Source organism: Sus scrofa, chromosome 2, assembly GCF_054392235.1.
Source record: "Sus scrofa isolate SSC_HxYL_T2T_F1_AM1 chromosome 2, Sscrofa_HxYL_maternal_Yorkshire_Landrace_v2.0, whole genome shotgun sequence".
NCBI lineage: Eukaryota > Metazoa > Chordata > Mammalia > Artiodactyla > Suidae > Sus > Sus scrofa.
Genome location: NC_139384.1, coordinates 24251381 through 24273711, shown reverse-complemented (window position 1 = coordinate 24273711; position 22331 = coordinate 24251381). Strand labels below are relative to the sequence as shown.

At 39.3% G+C, this 22331-nt stretch overlaps 1 protein-coding gene across 24 annotated transcripts in view; it reads right to left on the bottom strand.

The window, feature by feature from the left end:
- LRRC4C (leucine rich repeat containing 4C) overlaps positions 1-22331 on the bottom strand; it is a 1222625-nt gene that overhangs the window by 502590 nt on the left and 697704 nt on the right. For 23 of the 24 annotated variants that reach the window (XM_021085261.2, XM_085011406.1, XM_085011416.1 and 20 more), the window contains one exon: positions 9657-9793. The gene's annotated coding sequence lies outside the window, so the exon portion shown is untranslated. Of the gene's footprint in view, positions 1-9656; positions 9820-22331 lie in introns of all 24 variants that reach the window. The other variant, XM_085011418.1, reaches the window with a different exon arrangement.

Here is a 22331-nt window from a genome sequence, read left to right as displayed (position 1 = left end):
TTCTGCACACCTATTTCCACATCTGTGTTCAGTGATGCCACATTGGTAATTAAAATGGGCCATAAGGGGAGCGTTTACACCACAGAAATAGGAGAAGAGTACAAACCAGAGTCTTTTTTCCCCTCAGAGATCTGGTTTTCCAGCACACTTTTGTTTTTACCTTGTTATTTCCAAGTGTAAGAAATATATAATTGGAGTTCCTGTTGTGGCTCAGCACTTACAGACCTGACTTCATCTCTTTGTGAGGATTCCCTGTGAATCCTCTGTGACGATTCTCTGTGAGGTTAGATCCCTGGTCTTGCTCAGTGGGTTAAGGATCTGGCGTTGCCACAAACTGCAGCATAGGTCCAGGATGCAGCTCAAATCTGGCATTGGTGTGGCTGTGGTATAAACGGGCAGCTGCAGCCCCGATTCGACCCCTACCCTGGGAACTTCCATATGCCGCATGTGCAGACCTAAAAAGAAAAAAAAGGAAGAAATAAACAGTCACTGGATGGCATGTTACCACTGGGCTATCTGTACAAAGCCCTCCATGTAGGGGTGGCTCTCTGAACTAGAAGCCTACCATTCAGTTGAATAGAATGCTTGTCCCAAATTGTTTTACTGCTTTTAAATTTCTGGTTCCTGGTTTTGGTTTCCCGAACAGTAAATGTGCACTGTGAAACATTTTGCTTTACTGTAGAGATATTTCATTGTATTTGTGACACGAATGTGCGGCTTAAAGGTGTAAAATGTGAGAAATCAAGCATAAGGAATTCCCATGATATTTAGCACATCTGTCGCGCAAAAAAAAAGAGTTGAGAAAATTGAGGTACTGCCAATTTATGATCGCTTTACTTAGTTGGACAGGCAGGATAGGAGATTTCACAGACATGGGCTGATTTTTCTTTCAAAAAGTGCTTCAGATACACCTGGGAACTTCAGAAATTATGTTTGATAACCTGGAGTACGTCAGGAAGATGTAATCGCTGTGATTACATTCTCTGTGTTCCTTGCTTTCACCTCTTAGCCCTCAGCTAGGTCGTGTGAAGGTGGCTCAGAAAATACTGGCTAAATCTTGTATTATACGGTCAGAAAAACTGCAAAATCACATTCAGGATGATGGCCATAAGAAGTAACTGCCACTCACACATATCTTTTTGAGATCTTTAATCTCTTTTCCTTAACAAAATGATTCTCTTGGTATTTTGTTTCTAAGTTTGCAACACTAAAGAATGTTCATTTATGATAATGCTAATTTTTTAAAAAAAGATAATTTAATCCATATTTTAAAAGAAATAATTTCTTAATACCTGGTAAATTAAAAAAAAAATCCAATAATCTTTGTAACCCTCAAAACCCACAGAATAGTGAGATTTTTCTGTTAACATAGGTTATTTTCTATGTTGAGTCCTATATGGCACCCTGGTCATTTCAGTTTGTGGCAAATCTAAAGCTTAAATGACAGGACGCCTCCATAAGGTTCCAAATGCTTGGGAGTTTTAAGGGTGTAATCGCTGAGTATAATTTTCTGTATCAGCAACCTATTAAAGTGAATTTCCATGAAGCAAGGTGTACCACATGAAAGTATAGTCTGGCTAGTTCAATGTGCTAGCCTTGTTCTTCAACAAAAATCATGGAAAGTGGAACTCACTCCACTTCAAACTTAGCTCTTTTTATTTTACAGCACTGGGCCCTCATGGAGAACTTTTCACCCAAAGAGCAAGCCTTTTATGAGAAAGCCAACCAAACAAAAAAGGATGCTTTTTTTTAAAAAATGTGATCCTGTAAATACTCATTATTTGGAAAGCCCCCACAAGTCAACCGCTGCTTTATCAAATACATAAGTCAAAGTTGATGTCCTCTAAGTATCTATGATGCGAGCTGGAAAAATGTCTTTTCATTTGCCTGCAATGAGCAGAACTCTTCTGCTTTCACAGGAGGCTCCTTGCTGTGCATTAAACATGGCTTGTTTTTCGTTCCGTCAAGATACCAAGCATCAGGGTTCTCCTTGGTTTCCCTAAGCCTCTGGCATCCCCTGGTCCAGAAGTGAAATGTTAAAGAGTTTGTTAGCTGTGATTCTGACTTTCTGCCAAAGGGTAAAGTTTCTGTATAAAATTCCACCTTTGGGTAAGTGAAAAGCCATGGTTTATGCAGTGCCCTGCCTGTTAGACTTTACAGTAAATTGATGAAATTCAGAGAGACTCCTTGGGCCATGTTTAAGGATAGGAGTCATGCCTGTCTTAAAGGACAATGACGGTAAATCATCTTGTAACCATAGGCTACTTTGCTTATTCATTGTAGTCGTTAGCTTTTTCTTGTGTGCATTGGGATGGGTGGGACTGACATTTGACACATAGAGCACCAGCATATATACATATATCGTAAAACATGAAGCTATTATGGTTGGCATTTGCAGTTAGAGTATGTATGATGAGATACAGGGGCACTTGATCGTAAATATTTAAAACTGTATGTGTGAAGAAAAATGCTTCTCTCTCCTTTGCTTCTACCAAGGTCAGAACAAGAAGCGCCTTGGTTCACGTGCAGGGATAGGATTCCCATAAGGAATTCTCTAACTTGGTAAAGGGATGTGCCATGTGAGAAAATGTTACTTAAAATGCTACAGAAATCTTTTTCTGCAGAAAGTTTGGGAAATATACAACAGATTAATTTCCAGCTGCTTGGAGTATTCTCGCTTCCTCTGCTAAACTTCTCTAACAAGTCATGTGTGATGAGTAATGTGCTCCATTAGGCGCTAGCAGTACATGAAGATGAACAAGACACTGCTTTGCTCGAGGAGATGAAAGACCCTTTTCTGTCTTATATGTTATATTTATGGTAGTCTTTCCCTTTTATCACTCTTAATGGTTTATATATAACTTGATAGTTAGATCTGTATCATAAATATATATGTGATGTACCCTCTTCCATGCCTGGAATATTGTTTAATATGTAAGAGACCATGTGTTAAACTCATTCATTAAGTACTTATTCCTTCTTTCAATAATTATGTGTAAGCTTCTACTGTGTCACTAATCATCTCTTTGAGATGCGTTTGCATGTATTCCTATGCAAATACAGGAGGACAGACTTGGTGAAAGGTTATATTGTTTTTGTCTGTTTTTTGGTTTGATTTTTTTTTTTAACAAGAGTTATGGTTCTACCTGAATTATTACTTTTAAAAATTAATAATAAAAGTGGACCCATGAAAATATCTCCAAAAATGCTTCCAAGGGACTTCTACTTCCAGAAAGATAGAGTAGACTTTCATTTTCCTATTCACCCAAATACAATCATATATAAAAATAAAAACATAAGATGTTACGAGGTGAAGAGCAGGAGGCAGACTGTCTAGGAAGCTTAGATCCAAGTAATAACACGGTGGTGAGGGCCAGGTAGGAAACTCGAACTTTCATCTCTGCCAGGTAGCAGTGAGGCCACCCTCCACCCCTTGCTTTGCCAGTGGAGATGCCATGGGGACCTTGGACTTCTGCCTTCACTTAGCAGTAATAGAGGATCTTCCCTGACACACTGAGAAGGTATCAAAATCAACTTCCTAGAGCGTCAGGACTTTCAACAACTCCAAGCAGTAATGCGGCTACTCTTCTGCACATGGTGTCAGTGGTGACCAAGTGGGCAGCAGTTATACCTCCCTTCTATGTCTCTCAGCCCAGAACCATGGATGCTTAGTGAGAGCTGGAACTCTTGCCCACAACTCAGAAGTAACGAGAAGCCCCCATCCATTCATGCATCAACAGAAGGCAAGTAGGGATCATGGATTTCTGCTCCCACCTGATGGTAACTCCACCACACTTCCCCTGGCTGAAGCAATTTCAAGAGAAGGGAGCTGAACTTAATGGTTTAAATAAGATATGGAGTCTCCTAATACAACACTCCCAGTGTATAGGTTTCAGCTGAAAATTACTTGTTACACCAAAAACCAGGAAGATTTCAAATTGATGAAAAACTCAATCAATTGAAGCCAACAGCAAGAAGACCAAGTGGACCTCCATAGGAAACAAAACTAACTTTAACTAAAGTTTCACATCTTACACAAAAATTAACTCAAAATGAGTTATGAGTTATGCACTTAAATGTAATAAATGAAGCTATAATTTTTTTTAGACAAAACCATAGAAGAAAACCTTTGGGATCTAGGGCTAGGAAAAGAGTTCTTAGACTTGGCCCTAAAGCATGATTGATAAAGGGAAAAACTAAAAATTAGATTTTATCAAAATTCAAATATTTCACTCTGCAAATTTTTCTCTTTTCTTTCTTTCTTTTCTTTCTTTCTTTCTTTCTTTCTTTCTTTCTTTCTTTCTTTCTTTCTTTCTTTCTTTTTCTTTCTTTCTTTCTTTCTTTCTCTTTCCTTCCTTCCTTTCTTTTTCTCCCTTCCATTCTTTCTCCCTTCCTTCCTTCCTTCCTTCCTTCCTTCCTCCCTTCCTTCCCTCCTCCCTTCCTTCCCTCCCTCCCTCCTTTCTGTTTTGCTTTTTAGGGCTGCACCATGGCATATGGAAGTTCCCAGGCTAGGGGTTGAATCCAAGCTACAGCTACTGGCCTATACCACAGCCACAGCAATGCAGGATCCAAGCCATGTCTGCAACCTACACCACAGCTCATGCAATGTTGGATTCTTAACCCAGTGAGCGAGGCCAGGGATCAAATCCCCAACCTCATGGTTACTAGTTGGATTCATTTCCACTGTGCCACAATGGGAACCCATCGCTCTGCAAATTAAAACCACAATGGATATCAACTCATATCTGCTAGACCAGCTATTATCAACAAGATGAGATAACAAATGCTGGTGAGGATGTGGAGAAAATGAATCCTGGTACACTGTTGGTGGGGATGGAAACTTGTATAGCCACTATGGAAAATAGCATGGATGTTGCTCAAAAAGTTAAAAATAGAACTACCATATGATCCAGCTACCCACATCTGGGTATATATAGAAAGTAAATGAAATTACCACCTTGAAAGGATACCTGCACTCCCATATTCACTGCAGCATTATTCATAATAATGAAGATATGGAAAAAACATGTGTCAATAATGAATGGTAAAGAAAAATGGTAGATAGATAGATAGCGTGTGTGTGTGTGTGTGTGTGTGCGCGTGTGTGTATATATAATGAAATATTATTCAGTCATAAAAAAGAAGGAAATCCTGCCATTTAATCCATGGGTTAAGTGAAATAAGTTAAGATAGAGAAAGACAAATACTATATAACTTCATTTATATGTGGCATCTAAAAACAATGAACTCATATAAAAATAGTAGATTGTTACCAAGGATGGCAGGTGGGAGTAATGAGGATACAGTGGTCAAAAGATACAAACGTTCTACTATAAGTTGAGTAAGTTCTAGGGATCTCATGTGCAACATGATGGCTATAGCTAACAATTCTATATATTATAGAATTATGGAATATATATTAGTATTATATATTTAAATGTTGCTAAAGACTGGTTCTTAAATGTTTTTACCATAACAACAATGACAAAATAATGACCATGTTATTCGAGATGAAGCATGTGGTAACTCTCTTTGTTGTGGGAACCATTTCAGTGCGTATGTGTATCAAATCATCACACTGGACACTTTAAACTCACACAATGTTATATGTCAATTATATCTCAATAAAAATAGGGAAAAAGACATGTATGCAACCACTATATAATTTAGCCACTGCACTTGGGAGCAATGAAATGAAATCTTATGTTCCCACAAAAATCTGTCCATGAATGCTTTTCGCAATCATCGTCAAACTGGAAACCATCCAGATATTCTTCAACAGGTGAATGGTAAAATAAACTCTTGTATACGCTTACTATGAAATACTACTCAGTTGAAAAAAAAAAAAAGGAATGAACTGTTGACATACCTAATAACTTAGATAAACCTTCTGAGGTTTATGTTGAGTGGAAAAAGCCAATCCCAAAATGTTACATACTGTGTGATTCCATTTACATAACATCTTTTGTAGTGACAAAATTATGGAAAGGCCTATGCTTATGGAGAATGTTGGGAATGGGAATGAAGTGGGTTTGGTTATAAAAGGGCAACAGGAGGGACCGTTGTAGTGACAGGAAAGCTCTGTGACTTGAATGTATGAATGTTGACATCATGATTGTCATACTGATCTAGTTTTCTCAAATATCATGGGGGATGGAGGAAAGGGCACATAGGATTTCTCCAAATTATTTCTTAAACCTACACATTAGTGTACAATTGTTTCACAATAAAAAGCTTAATTAAAAAGACAGTCATTACAGATGATTGGATTCGGAAGATGTGGTATATATACACAATGGAATACTACTCAGCCATAAAAAAGATGACATAATGCCATTTGCAGCAACATGGATGGAACTAGAGAATCTCATACTGAGTGAAATGAGCCAGAAAGACAAAGACAAATACCATATGATATCACTTATAACTGGAATCTAATATCCAGCACAAATGAACATCTCCTCAGAAAAGAAAATCATGGACTTGGAGAAGAGACTTGTGGCTGCCTGATGGGAGGGGGAGGGAGTGGGAGGGATCGGGAGCTTGGGCTTATCAGACACAACTTAGAATAGATTTACAAGGAGATCCTGCTGAATAGCATTGAGAACTATGTCTAGATACTCATGTTGCAACAGAAGAAAGGCTGGGGGAAAAACTGTAATTGTAATGTATACATGTAAGGATAACCTGACCCCCTTGCTGTACAGTGGGAAAATAAAAATAAATAAATAAATAAATAAAAGACAGTCATTAACAATATCACATTTACATATTTTATATCTGTACTACATAGCAATCTCATGAATGCCTGAGTTGATTTTTAGGGAAAAAAAAAAAAGAAAGATTATAGCCCTAATTGGAAAGTTTTCCATTGCATTCTCTTATAACCCACCATCTAATGCCACTTGATTAAGCTAGATGTGGTACTGGACTAAAAGTCAGGCAAATCTCAGTTAAGTCAAAATCTGTGACCTTGGTGAGCAGATGAATCAAGCCAATTGGATTCTTGCTTTTGAAAATTTAAATATGCCCATCCAACACATACCTTTACACATAAATAAAAGATGGACTATGTGCTTACTATTAAGTTGCTATCTCTCAATTCAAATCCATCCTCCTCTATTTTGCTTTGAAATGCTGAGTCTGTCTGCAAAACACAGTTCTCCTTTGCCATTGGATTCTCTGTTTCTGCAGGTAGAGAGAGCTAGAAGGAGACTGGAAAGCTGGAGGGGAACTACTCCTGAAAATATCACCCTATACAACAGTTAGTTCCATTTTCCCTTTTTTTTTTTTTTTTTTTTTTTTGCACTCCTAGAAATAGCCTCCTTGACCCCCTCTGCAGGTGGTAGAGTAGTACTAGCTACCTGGCCCCCCTTCTTCAGAGATGTTGTCGAAGTTCTGCCTGTGATTCCTGTAGAGAACCTTCTAAATCTTGGCTGTTACATTGGCTAAATAGCATCCCTCACAAAAGTCTGAGTCCCAGAATCTGGGATCCCCAACCTGAGCTCCTGGGGCACTACCCCAGCTAGCTGGCATTACTCGCCATAGAGACATTCATCCCAGCAACATTAAGTCCTCCCCACCCAAGCTTCCAAAATTCCTCTACCCTTCAGGCAGCAATCCTACCTAAGACCCCTGAATTCCAGTTCTGCAAAGCTCCACCTCTAATATTCTAAATTCTATCTCCAACTCCTGCCAACTATCCCTGCAGCCAGGCTAGTTGTCCACTTCCTACAGCTCCTACCTTGATGATTTATCAGTGTCCCTTTTTGCCTTTTGAATTCTCTAACATCTGGTTAATAATTCATTAATCATGTTTTAATTTGTTAAAATAACTGGTGTGGTTTCTGTTTCCTGAGTGTAAACAACTAGATGCAGGAAGTTAGCACAATTTGAATCTATGAATAAATGAGAAGTGGCTAGAGAGGTATGAGAAGCTATATGCAGGGCAAAATTATGAGAGAAGCAAATAAAGAAGGATGAGAAAAGCAATCAGAAGCTGAGAGAGAGGGAAAAAAAAAGGGAGGGAGAGAGAAAAGGCGAGAGAAAGAAAGAGAGGAATGAATACAATATATGTTCAGGGAGAAGAAGATATACAAGGAGATTAAGCTCCCTGTTGCTTACGAGGATGACACAAACATAGAAGAAGGTTCTAGAAGTGTCTTTCTTGTTTCTTGTTTTCAGATTCTGTTTCAATTCCAGCCCACACGACTTACAAAATAATTCTCTTTTCACTTGAGTCACTTATATGAGTGTCTCTTCCCTATAAACAAAAGAATCTAAGAAAAAGAAAACAACACCCTTTCTTCTGTATAAAGACTAAAATTAAAGGCAACAAAAGGGAACCATCACATACACTTAAAAAAAAATCAAAGAAACAAAAATAAAACAAGAGCTTCTGGTTGCTTCTCCTTTTTGGTTTGAATTCCTCTTAAGGGGTTGCTATCTTATCTTTGTCTTGCCCTTGCCCCCTTGTCTTTAGAATACTCCACATGCTAGAAACCACCTCCATATCCGTGTTCTTTTGGGAACACGTGTTCTTTCTGGGAAAATAAAGTGGTTTCCCAGAAAACTGAGAACATGTCTTCTATTTAGCTTAATCTACAGAGAGTGAAGGACTTGATGTAAGAAAGAAGAGTCATTTCCTGGGAAGGTCTTCAGTTATGATTCAGAACAGAGAGCTGTTCTGCATGTAGCCCAGCAAGAGCTAAATATTAACAGCAATATATACGAGCAATTCCTCTTGCCCTGGTGCCAGGTTCTAATAACACGTCTTTCTTCTAAAACAGAATGAATGATTCAAGTTTTTGCCAATTCAAATGGCAAGTATTAATGTCGCTTTAGCCATGAAGGAGCTTAATGCCACTATCATTTGATTTTTTTTTTTTTTCTCTCCACAACACAGTGAAACCTTACAGATTATTTCCATTTCACAGAGCTGGACAGCTCCTATGTCTAGGCTCAAGTGGCCTTGACCCTTGGTGTTACAACATTTAGCTACAGAGTTTGCCACAACCCATGCTGTCAGCCCACAGACTGCAACTTGTATGAGTCACTTGGACTTTCATTCTTCCCCGCTGGTCTATTCAGACAAGATCAGCTTTCCCAACAGCCCAAGAGAAAATATTTTCATGCTGTCACCACATCAAGCTTTCCAATCGCACCAGGTTTTCAAAGGGAGAATAAAAAGCCAGCTACCTTTCCGCAAACACTTTGTTCCATATTAATGACCTAACGGCTGCCCCATTTCAGTAAAGGAGGAGGGTATCACCATTTGTCTGCTTGTTTCATTCTGAATCCTGTGCAGACCAATCTGCCGCTCTTTCAACTCCTGGGGCAGTGCAAAGAAACATCTGTTCCAGGAACAGTTTGACTCCCATCCCTCCACATAAATCACTACTAGTAAAAGTTTTATGAGGTGGGTACTTTTTGCCCCCCTGCTTTCTCCTTTTGCAATTGACGGAAGCCCAAATGAACAAGATGAAATGGCCAGACATTTAGCCATATGTTGGCATCCACATGTGTACATTTGGGAGGGAAGAGAAGCTGTCAGCTGTACCAAAGGAACATTACAATCATCTGAAATGTAATTAACCACCCCATAGTCAATGAATCTTTGAAAGATCCTAACAGAGTAAATTACACCTCTCACTTACCTGTAGCAAATTGTCCATGGACCAGCTTTCCTGTTTGTGAAACTCAAATCCAGTCTATTTATTGAGACTCCAAAGTGGTTTCAGGATGTTTCCATATTGTTAATCTGCATAGGTTATCTCTGCTCTTCCAGGAACTCCTATTAAAAAAAAAAAGAATAAATGGCTATACTTAGGAATACATAATACTCAATAAATGCTGGTGGATCATTTAGACTATAGGATCCATAACTCACACTAAAATTACTTGAATTTTTTTTTTTTTTTTTGCTTTTCTTTAGGGCTGCACCTGCATCATATGACAGTTCCTAGGCTAAGGGTCAAATTGGAGCTGCAGCTGCCAGCCTGCACCACAGCCACAGCAAGGTGGGGTGTGGACCATGTCTTTGACTTACAACACCAGATCCTTAACCCACTCATTAAGGCCAGGCATTGAATCCACATCCTCAGGTTATACTAGTTAGTTCATTACCACTGAGCCACAATGGGAACTCCCACTTGGACATTTCTATTATTTTTTTAATAGAAGTGGATAGGACAAAAAAAAATTCTCTTTTAAAAACAATATCGTGTGTTAATGTGGTTTTGTATCTACAATTAATACCTAGTAGAAGCCCAGGTGAGTGGCAAAGACTTAATATAGTTTTATTGATTCGAGACTAAATATAATAGATTTCACGAATTTTTGTTGTTGTTGTTGTTCTGAGTACCTTGAGAAGGTGGAAAGGATTTAATATTTGAGAAGTTACTACTGGTCTGGGGATTTTCACATGCATGCACACACACACATAGATATATAAAATCTTATTCAATTAATACAACTACTTTTCTAGGCATTTGCTATGAATAACTCTCTGTCTGCATGTTTCTCTTAGCCTCATTTTCATGTCATAGGAAAAAGACTTAAAGTCAGGGACAGAATTTGAAGACCAGCTAAGCTGAGTCCAGTGTTCTTAATCTTTCATTACTCAGGGGTGGGAAAGGACATCAATTATTGTGGGTTTTTTTTTAATAATCAACATAAAAACATTTTTCTTACCCTGAATCTGTCTAAAGACAAAAAAGTTTTTGGACATTGGGCTATGGTGACTTCCAAGGAAAAATGTATACTAAATTTCACGTCAGGGAGTTCGCGTCGTGGTGCAGTGGTTAACGAATCCGACTAGGAACCATGAGGTTGCGGGTTTGGTCCCTGCCCTTGTTCAGTGGGTTGATCCGGTGTTGCCGTGAGCTGTGGTGTAGGTTGCAGACGCGGCTTGGATCCCGCGTTGCTGTGGCTCTGGCCTAGGCCGTAGGCTGGTGGCTGCAGCTCTGATTCGACCCCTAGCCTGGGAACCTCCATATGCCATGGGAGTGGCCCAAGAAATAGCAAAAAAAAAAAAAAAAAAATTTATGTCATTATATATCATACCATCATTATGGTTAGATTCCTTAACAACATGATTTTTCTTCTTCCCATTGTAATTGCTTTAGTTTGCAATTTCAAATATCTATTTTGGATTCATAGGCCTTTTTTTTTTTTTTTTTTTTTTTTAAATGGCTGCACCCACAGCATATGGAAGTTCCAGGGCTAAGGGTCAAATCAGAGTTGCAGCTGGGGCCTATGCCACAGCCATAGCAATGCCAAATCTGAGCCACATCTGCAAACTTCACTGCAGTTTATAGCCATGCCAGATCCTTAACCCACTGATCAAGGCCAGAGATTGAAACTGCATCTTCCCAGAGAGAATGTTGGGTCCTTAACCTGCTGAGCCACAAGGGGAAGTCCCATGGGCCTCTTCTTAACTAAATTCAACAAAATCATCTCATGCACATCTAAACTATGTCACTTCTTTAACTCTCTCTTATGTTAACTGGTTTATACTAAGAAACCATCAACTGGTTCTGTCCTCCCAATCTAGAAGAATCATTGTGACAGCAATAAGGAACCCCAAGGACCTCTTCCTTCTTGTTTTAGGAAATAGTGGCTCTTCGTAGTACAAAACCATGCTTCTTTATAAGCATGTCTAGTGGAGGTTCAATTGACATCCCTCTTCTCTAAGCAAGATATTAATTTTACCACCTTAGCACATTAATTTCAATATTCTTGATCTATAAATGCCTTTATTTTGGGTTTTTCTCTCAACTGGCTATAGCACTCCTGATTCTCTCATTGATTAATGAGTTGTGTAATTGTACCCCTGCAGGACCCTATGGGGTCTTCCCAGGATAGGCTCCTCTCCCATATCCTCAGTTTTAGCTTCTCTCTGAAGCACCTAGGTAACAGTATCGGATACACATTTGCTGTGTTGTTTTACAAATGTGAACCCCACCCCTGCACCAAATGGAAGACTTTAACTTTGATGACCAGGAACACATAGCCCCCAGCTGGGCTCCTGGATCCCATGCCACCACCCTGTTACCTCGTCATCATCCAGAGACTTGTGCATGACCTGATCACTTACCCTGTGACTCTCCTCCCTTACCTGGCTTTTAAAAATGCTTTACAAGAACTGTTTGGGGAGTTTGGAGTTTTGGAGTTTTGGGGGGATGTAAGCAACCCATTTGGGGAGTTTGGAGTTTTGGGGGGATGTAAGCAACCCATTTCCTTGCACAGCCCTGCAATAAACCTTCCTTTGTTCCAAACTCCTACATTTCCGTTTGTTTGGTTTCACTCTGTGTTGGGCACAAGACCCTGTGCTAACTCAAAGTCTTACACTTGATCATTTTGTCTGTGAGAGTCATGATTTACCTTTTTTTTTTTTTTTAATGATCTTTTAGTATTTTTTACAACAGTGCTAGGGCGAATGGACATTGTTGAATACACTCTATGGCCAAGGACTTGAAACCCAGCAAGATCCCACGACTTGCCTGGGGGACCCAAACATCCACTGGGCAGTCCTGAGTGTTAGGCTCTGTACTGCATGCCAGTGGTGCAAACTGAATGAGGTTGTTTATCTTCACCGTCAAGGAGACCAGAGTACATCTTTCCTGAGGGTTGCCTATGTGCAAGGTGCCTCCATTGACATTGCAAAACTAAAAACATTAGATAAATCCTTACCATCCCAAGCTCACCACTTGCTATATGAAATAATTCAAACAGACTCAAATAGTGTTCTACCTCTCACTCTGTGACCTCATGCTATGAACGCTTCTTAATAACTACGTTCAGGAATCAAGTCAATTTGTATAGGGAAAGATATTCGATTGCTATCCTTTAATCCTCAAAGTCACCTTGTGATATAGGCATGCTTCCCATTTTTCTAGATAAGAAAAATGAGACTCAGAGAAAGTGATGTTTAAAAAAAATTGCAGCACATTAGAATAGAAAGAGATAGCAAGATCATACAGCACAGTGTCCTCATTCTATAGCTAGAAAAAAAAGAGCGCAGGGAAACAGAGGGCCTCTCTTAAAATTCTCATCCAAAAAGGAGAAAGTCTGATTCAACATCTATTTCTTGTCCCTTCTCATGCATCTTTCCACTTATCTGGGACTAGGAAGGCAGGAGAATGGGCCAAATCCAGGAGAAAGGAAAGTAGAAGTATTAATACTTGCTTAAGCCTATCAGACAGCCCCAGGGTCTCATTCCAACCTCACCTTGTTATTTATTTATTTTAGTTTGGATTTGAAGAGTTTTATACTATTGAGGCAGAATATTAACTCAGGTAGTCAGTGTAGGAGCCTGGGCTTTGATGCATTCTTTCATATGGCCATTGATTAACACTTGGGGCTTAAGGGCTCCAGGGAGTAACATTCACACAAGCCTTGTTTACTATAGGGAATGTACCAATGCCCAGATGGATATTAATCACTAATCCCCGGTGACTCAGTTTACGGGAAGAAAAGGACAAAGAAACTATGAGACTTAAAGGGGACATTTCGACCCCTAAGACCCTATTGGACAAGGACTGATATGGGTAATGGAACAAGGCCAATGGGAGAAAACCACAACTTTCTGGACCCTACTTCGGTACCCTCCCCATCTTTAAGGAATAAAAACCCTATAGGACAATAGAGAAAGGGGCCTCTTCTACCTCCCTCCCAGCTGTCCTGGGAGCTATTTGCTTTTCTTTAATCACGACTCTGCTTGCTTGTTGCCTGTGTGTTCGCGGAGTTCATTCTTCGACTGCCGTGAACAAGAACCCAGATTGCAGTATCATCTTTCTGGTATCAATAGTGCAGTTAATTTGCAGATTTGTTTTGCTTTTATTATTTATAAGGAGGTTTTACTTAGTTGAATATCTGTACATTTTGAAATTACCTAACTTAAAATCCATTTAAGGCAATCCTGGGGAAGTGATGAGATTTTTGTCTTTTTATTTTATTTGTATTGGGAGTACAGTTGACGTACAGTGTTGTGTTGGTTTCAGGTGTACAGTAAAATGAATCAGTTATGCACATGCATATATCCATTCTTTGTCTAATTCTTTTCCCATATAGGTTATTATAAAATATTGAGTGTATTTCCCTGTGCCTCACCTCGTTACCTATCCCTCCAGCTAATCTGATGTTTTTCCACGTCGATTCGCTTCCCTTTCTACTTTAATACTACCATTTTATGTTTATTAAATGCCCACTTAAGCAATACCCAGCTCTACCTTCAATATTTCAAGAGATAGTGCCCAGGATCATCTACAATAAGATAAAGGCTATCTAAACATCCTTGTATCTCAGTAGCTGGATTTAAATCAACTCAGATAAGAAAGGGTGTTTTCTAATAGCAGTCTGGAATGACAATAGACATACATAGCTGACTGTTTATGAATATGGGAAACACACTAAATGTCATTAAATCTACGGACTCTGTTCAGTAGGAAAAATATTCAGAAGATGAAGTTCATGTGACAGAAAGAAAATTCTAGCGGCGTCTTCAGTGGTGCAAGTTTTGGGAATCACTTTCCTATGTTCTATTGCCGTGCCTGAACTTTTGTAATCGAGCAGGGTTCTGTGAGGCTTGGGGATACCAAAGCCTTTCTGTTTCCCCCATGTCTTGTTTTGAGAAAAATGGGGCTCATTCAGCCTCCATTGCCTTCCCTGCCTTCCTAGGGACAGGTTCAGACTGCTGCTGATCTGGAAAGGGAGGGGAGACAAAGACAAGGGAGAAACAGTCAAGAAACAATACATAGTACAGCCTTGGGGCAGGATCCTGGTTCCCCCTCAAGGGATACACATAATGACGCAGGCATCTGACACTCTTAAGAGCAACGTAATATTCCTGATGCTTCATTTAGAAATGAAGACTTTAAAATTGAACAGCATAGAGCCCTTCCTTGTGCTTCTCCCTCATTTGATGGCACCCTAAACACAATAACCTATAAGCTAAAGATTAGGCATCCTGAATACAATTGCCTGTGGGTTAAAGATGAATACAGTTGCCTGTGGATTGATGCACAGGATGTTTTTCAGGAAGTTTTTAAAGTTTTTATAATCTGTGATCAATACGCCCTTTTCACAAATTCCATTATTCTAGGCAGTAATCCTGAAGACCATTACCAGGGTCACGTGAGATCTCCTGATGCCAGCTTTGATGACAAAGAATCCTCCAAAGAAAGAAGAATGCATGCCTGCTCCAATCCTAATGCTTCTTCTTCTTTTTTTTTTTTTTTTTTTTTTTTTTTTGTCTTTTTGCCTTTTCTAGGGCCGCTCCCGCAGCATATGGAGGTTCCCAGGCTAGGGGTTGAATCGGAGCTGTAGCCACCAGCCTACGCCACAGCCTCAGCAACGCCAGATCCAAGCCGCGTCTGCGACCTACACCACAGCTCACAGCAATGCAGGATCCTTAACCCACTGAGCAAGGCCAGGGGATCGAACCCGCAACCTCATGGTTCCTAATCAGATTCGTTAATCACTGAGCCATGACGGGAACTCCTCCAGTCCTAATTTTTATTTGAAACCTTGTTTTTCTCCTTTAGACTAAAAAAACTCCCTGCAATTCTTCCCCAAAGGAAGGCACAGACTTTCAGGCATTAGCCCGGTGTGGCTTCCTCTGCCTGGCAAAGCAATAACAGCTATTTTATCTCCTTCACCCAAAATCCTTTCTCTGCTTTTCTATTTGCCACCAGTGGACAGAAGCTGAGTTTCAGCAACGCTTTGAAGACTTCCACAGACACCCCCTGTCCAAGACAGCTTTGCACTGAAGTCATCTTCTGCTCATAAATTCAGGTATAAGCTCCTACTATTGGTAACCAGCAAGAGGACAAGAGTGATTTTTTTTCATTACTTTCATTTGCACAGTGTGGCTGGTCATCTGGGCAGAACTCAGAATCTCAGACACATTAAAAAAAAGTTTTCCCTGCTTATAGTCCCACAGTCTAGAAACTTTGGGGGCCACAATCTCCTGGGGGCTAAAACTTAAAATCAAGCAGATAGCATGACTTTCTTTTTTCTTTTCCTTTCTTTTCTTTTTTTGACCCCCCTCTATCCCAGTTCTTCTGGTCTTCCCTCTTTTCTTCCACTCTCCCTTCTCACTTCTCCCATTTTTGTCCTCTCTCCTGATTGCCCTCTTCTTCATTCATACAGGTATTTATTTCCATGAGGAAACTATAGTTCAAGGTATCTAAATAAATAGGCTTATATTACATCACCTCTCAATAAGCAGAAGAAAGATCCTATCAGCATCCCTTACAACATGAGGGGACCCACCTATCACACAAGCTGCAAGGGGTCATTGTTTGTTAAGAAAAATGCATTTTGTCCTGTGAAGAGCTCCAGGTTTTTCTGTCTTTTCAGACATTCACCACACAAGCCTATCACATTGGGCAGATTTTGTTTCAGGTCTTCCGCACCCTCCAGAGACTTTCCCTTAGGAAATTTACAACCTTCTGTTGCTTTCCAAGGCATCAAAATTCTAATGGAGCTGCTTTCTATGTAAACCTATGCTAATTTCTGTCATTATGCAGATGTCCAATTCTATTGCAGGTTCCCACTTAAAGGTGTTATTTCCCCCTGGAGTTAAAGGTACTTGGATGAGCTGTTGATCCCTTTGTTAAAATACAGTCCATATATCATGAGGCCACCAAATTTGTTGAACTTCTGCCCGGGGAAAACAGGATACCTCCCAGAGAGGTTGGTAAATTGAGCAGTGTTGAATTGAAGCTTGTATTGAAAATGAATTGATGGAAAAACACTCTAAAGAACTTAACTTTTTAATTAATCATAACTTCCCACCATTATGCATCTTAAATATTTTTGTTTTCATTTAATGAGCTCTATTTGGCTACCTCTGAGGTACAAGAAAAACAGTGTCAAAAAGTATTTTCTATGTGTAGTCTCATATAACCCTCAAGAAAGTTTAAAAGGCTCTATCTAGAATACATCATTCTACAACATTTAGAGGTGTATGTTTAGGGAAGTTACAAGGTACATGACCAAGACTGCACAGCTAGTTACTTGTTTAACAACTATTAATCCCCAAACCTCACATCAGTCTCTATGTTCCTTTCCATTTATACCACAGATATTTTCACTTTAAAAATCGTTCCTCTCATGATTGGCCCAGGTTGTACTTTCCTCGTTTAAATATCTCTACATGTTTAAAGTGGATACATTCTACACAGAGTAAGATGCTTCAAAGAGAATGCTGTTCCATTTGAAGGAAATAAAGGAAGCCCCCTTTTAGCCTTGTAACCAATTACATCTATGATATTAATACAGGTGGTTTAAGGGAAAATTGCAAGGTTAAGACATATTCAGTGATAAAGTCAGATTTTGCAGACAGAAGTAGGATGCAATTGGATATTTCTTTGGATGTGCTTAATCACTGTGGTCGTCCCATTTTCTGAATCAAAGAGCTGGCATTTCCTAAAAAAAAAAAAAAAAACTGAACCACATCATTCAAATAAAGGAATTTACCTTGTCGTGAACACTAGGCCAGGAAAAATATTAACTCTTCCTTATATGTGTCCTGCATATCAACAAAAGGTTAATGTTCTGGAGTCCAACAGTAGGCAGATGTGGCTTCAGATCTGTAGAAGTTTATAATACCTGCCGTCCACCCCTGCCCAGTATCCAGGCTTGATATGAGAAATAAATGTGCTGTTGCCAAAATTCAGCCTCTATCCGAAGATGCTGAATTGAAATGCGGAGACAGAGTTTTGGGTAAAGGAGGAAAAGATAGCTGTATTGCTTTACCAGGCAAAGGAGGGTCACAGCAGGCTAATACACTGTGTCCCCTCCCCCCATTAGAAAGAATTGCAAGGAATTTTATAGTAAAAAGAAAAACAGGTTTTCAGCTAGGAATCATGACTGGGACAAACATACATTCTTCTTTGGAGGAATCTTAGTCATCAAAGCCAGAGTCAGGAGATCTCGGCCTGATCATGACGGTGGTCTTCTAGGTTATTGCCTAGAATAACTGTATGTGCAAAAAGGGCACATTGATCAGAGATTAGGACAAACTAGAAAAGTTCCTGGAAAACATCACGTGCTAATAATCTTTAACCCACAGGCAATTGTGCTCAGGGTGCCTAATCTTTAGTTTATGGGTGACTGTGTTTAGGGTACAATTAAGCCACGGAGAAGAACAAGGAAGGACTCTAAGATGTTCAGGTTTAAAGTATTCATTTCTAAAAGAAGCCTAAGGAATATAACTTTTCTCTCAGGTGTATAGGATGCCTATATGATTATGTGTATTCCTTGAGAGGGAACCAGGATCCTGGCCCAAGGCTGTATTATTGTTTCTTGCCTGGTCCTCCCTTGTGTTTGCATCTCCTCCCTTCCCTGATCAGCAACAGTCTGAACCTGTCCCTAGGAACTCTGGGAAGGTCATGGTGGTTGAACAAGGTGCATTTCCTAAGAACAAGAAATGGGAGACACAGAAAAGCTTTTGTACTCAGGAGCCCCACAAGGCTGTGCTTGGTTTCAGTGTTACGTCAACATTCTGCAACATTAGTGCTGCAACATTCTGCTTAAATGTTAGAACTCATAAACAGTCAGAACTCTTCTCTTCCCCTTCTCCTTTGGCTACAGCTCTGTCTTAGGGGTCTAATCTAACAAGGGCTCAATTCTCTGTCTCCAGGATGTGCATTTTGCCAAATGATGCTGTTGACTCTGCAGAGTATAACCCAGAGCATGAGTGAAGCGAAGTGAAGAGTGAGTGATTCTTTCTTGATTCTCAGAGTCAAAAAGACACTGACACTCCCCCAGGGTTCAAGGCCTGATGTTAATACATGGATCATCTCTTGCATATTGGACCTCTCCCCTTTCAAACCTGACAGTTGCTGTGTGCCCATTTACTGTGATTATTCCAAAAGTATACATTTTCACCACTGAAGTGTAAACACATAAATTACGGTGAAAGCCAAAGCAGAGGCACTAATGCTAAAGACAGAATCTTCACAAATTATATCCCAACGAATGATAAATAGAGAATCATGAGACCCAAACGGCTAACCATAAGGAAGAAGGAATGTATCATCTTCTGATATTGTTTTATTGAATATAAAGGAATAAAAGGTTCTTTTATTGTATTTGTGTCATCAGCATTCCAAATCTCAAAGGCGCTTTTGACATAAACATACAATTATGAATTGAGTTATTATATTTACAATGACAATATCCTATCTGGTGTCTTCAACCAGAAATATGATAAATAATCACAATTCACCTAACTCAATAATGAATATATTAATGTATTGACTTCAAAAAAAGAAACTGATTTCAATGTATATCCTTCTTTCATTCATTCCCAGAGTCTACTTCCTAATGTTATGAAACAAAATATGAGTTTAAATATGCTTATGTTTCCCTAGTTAGTTTTTTAAGTCCCTCCTGCCCAGCAAAACATCAAAATAAGATGTGCCAGGCATAAGCGTATGCTACATCCAACCACTGTTTCAGCTAGGTTTTTAGGATAAGTTTGACTTCAAGGAAAATCATGGCTATTTTTTCATTCATTCATTGATTCCAGGGGAAGCAAATAAGTTTACAACCATCTACACTCGTTATAAAGTCATACGGCCTTCATTCAAATCCAGGTGGCCATCACTGACTTTGTCAGCTTGAGATCATTACTTTCTGAGTTGTTTCTTCACATGCAAAAGGGTATAATAATGGTATTTACCTAAAAAGCTTATTTTAATATTAAATGAGCTAACCTATGGAATGCAAAAGGCACTGCTTTTGGAATTAGAGAAATGCTAAATTAAGGGCAGTTTTAACTTTTCATGTATCCACAAGATTTTTTTTTTTTTTTAAACTTCTCCTCAATGTTATATAATCTGTCAGGAAACATAGAGATAAATAGCAATCTTCTGAGTTTGTTATAAGTCTATGGGTCAATAATGCACCTACGTTGTCACCCACAACCCCAACTGCAAACTCCAAAGAGAAATTAAAAAAAAGAAACTAGAGAGTTTTCAGGAAGCGGTAAAGAAAGAAATCCGTATTTGAGAGTCACGTCTTTACATCTGGCTGAAAGAAGGCGTGTGAAACATTCATATCAGAGGGGAGTCCGGGGACGGGCAGCATGTATGTTTCAAAGCCTCCCTCTCAGCATCAGCAGCTGCCAAGTGAATGGATGCTCACATTCCAATGACTGAATGTTTCAAAGTTAGAGACAAAGCCATTGCATCATTTTCATAAGCCCTAAATGATATTTTCAAACTTAGAATTCTCAGAGGCCTTAGAGTTTAATACTGGGAGGTGGCCTAGGGAGAGGCAGCCCTTGGTACCCCATCTTCTTCCCCCCGCCCGCCATATCTTCCTACCCCCAGTCTTCTCCCTTCTGCCCATCCCCCCAATGTCCTCCTACCGCTATTAAGTCTGGCTTTGTATAAAGGACCTCAGAGGCCTGCATGTCGCCCACTCCCAGCCGACACGTCTGTGCTTCAAAGCCACCGTGAGTTTATAGATACACCCTGAAGTATGGATGTTTGCCCTCAGGAGGACTCACTAAGGAAAGAGACCCATGCAGACATGGAAAACCAGTTTAGGCAGGAAATTCCAGGGATTAACTAACACTAAGACATGGTCTACAAGGTGGCTGGGGACTCTAGGTGGGCACTTCCCTTAGCTCCGTGAAGTTCATGTCTGTGAAAACAGAACTGTGTGGAGAAATCGTATTTGGGTCCTTTTAAAGGATGGAGTCCAGAGCAGGAACTTAAATGAAGTCCTGGTGCTGTGACGAGGAAGAGGGCTTCAGAGCCAGACCATCTGGGTTCAGATTTTGCCTCTGTTATTTAACAGTAAGAAATCTTGGGTAAGTTATTTAACCTCTATTACTTAGTTTCTTTTCTTTCCTTTTTCTTTTCTTTTTTTTTTTTTTTTAATAAAATTGATGCAAGTAGAGCCTTTATTAAAGCTGAAACAATGGATTAGGGGCTTTTTATTTACTCTCGCTCCTTCCTGCCTGTCTGCCTGCACCCAGCAATCCCCAAGTCACTCTGAAAAAACAAGACACATCAATAGATTAAAAACTACCATTTTCACCAGTCCATTGGGTGCCCCTCTCCTAAGTAGTGCTAACCCAGTGACACAAACTGTACCCAATATAGTAACAAAATATCGAGAAAATAAAAACACCGAATATCACTTTAACTAATGCATTTGATGTGCCAACATTCTTTATCTGTCCATGTTCATAGGATGCAGCCATGACTCCCAAGTATCTTTTTGCCCAGTAACTTGTCTGCTCTCATAGATCTAAAGAGTAATCCTGGCTTTGAGATGTATGATTTAAACTTCTTTTAATTGCCATCGTGTTTTTGGAAAGACATTTCTCTAGTTTTTGAAGGTCACTTCCATCTTGATTTGTGAATTATGAATAACAGTAACGTTTAGTTCATAGTATTTGTATGAGGATTAAGTGAAGAGTTAATACAGTGAAGGCAGTTTAAAATGTAGCTAGCACAGAGTATGAACTGCATAAATATTAATTACTCGCTATTATTATTTTAGGTAGAAAGGGTACCAGTAAAGATGTTACTGGTATTGGTAATAGTAGTAATAAATGTCTCATTCTGAAATAATTCGAAATATAATTATATTCAGTATATAATTATAATACATTATATCTCCTAATATAGAATACAATAAAGATTTTATTTTTTCTTGTATTGTTTGAAATAAGAGTCCCTTAGGCAAGATTTATTGAGTTAGCATGTAAATTCTTACTTTGGGTAAGTTACTATGGTTTGGATTCCTGATTCTGACCATAAAGGAGACTGAACTAACCTAGATATACCTCCCATTATAGAACAAATAGAAATGTTTGGACAGGTGTTTAAGAAAGACAATAAATACACTACTATGAAGAAAAATAAAGTGGAGGAGGGACTGCCATATGTGAGAAAGTAGAAGGGAATCTAGCCAGTGGGATGAGCCAAATAAGATGCATATCCAAAGAGAGACAGGCAAGCCCCGGGCCAGAGAGAACCTCTACAAAGCCTGAAGGTATGCAGCTGTAAGGCACACCATTTCTAAATCTGAATGCACCTAACAAGAATGGCATAGCCCCCAGACATATAAAGCTAAAGATGACAGAACTAAAAGGAGAAACAGGCAATCCTATAGAGAAGATTTTAACATACCTCAATTAGTCAGATTAAACATCAAGACAAACCATAAATTAAGAAACAAAGGAGCAGTATCTACAAAGCAAACATAAAGATTCTCTGCAAGACTAAAATGAGTTCCAATTCTGTTGATGATTTTGTCTGATCAAAACATCAGTTTTACAGACAATTTGAACCCAATGAATG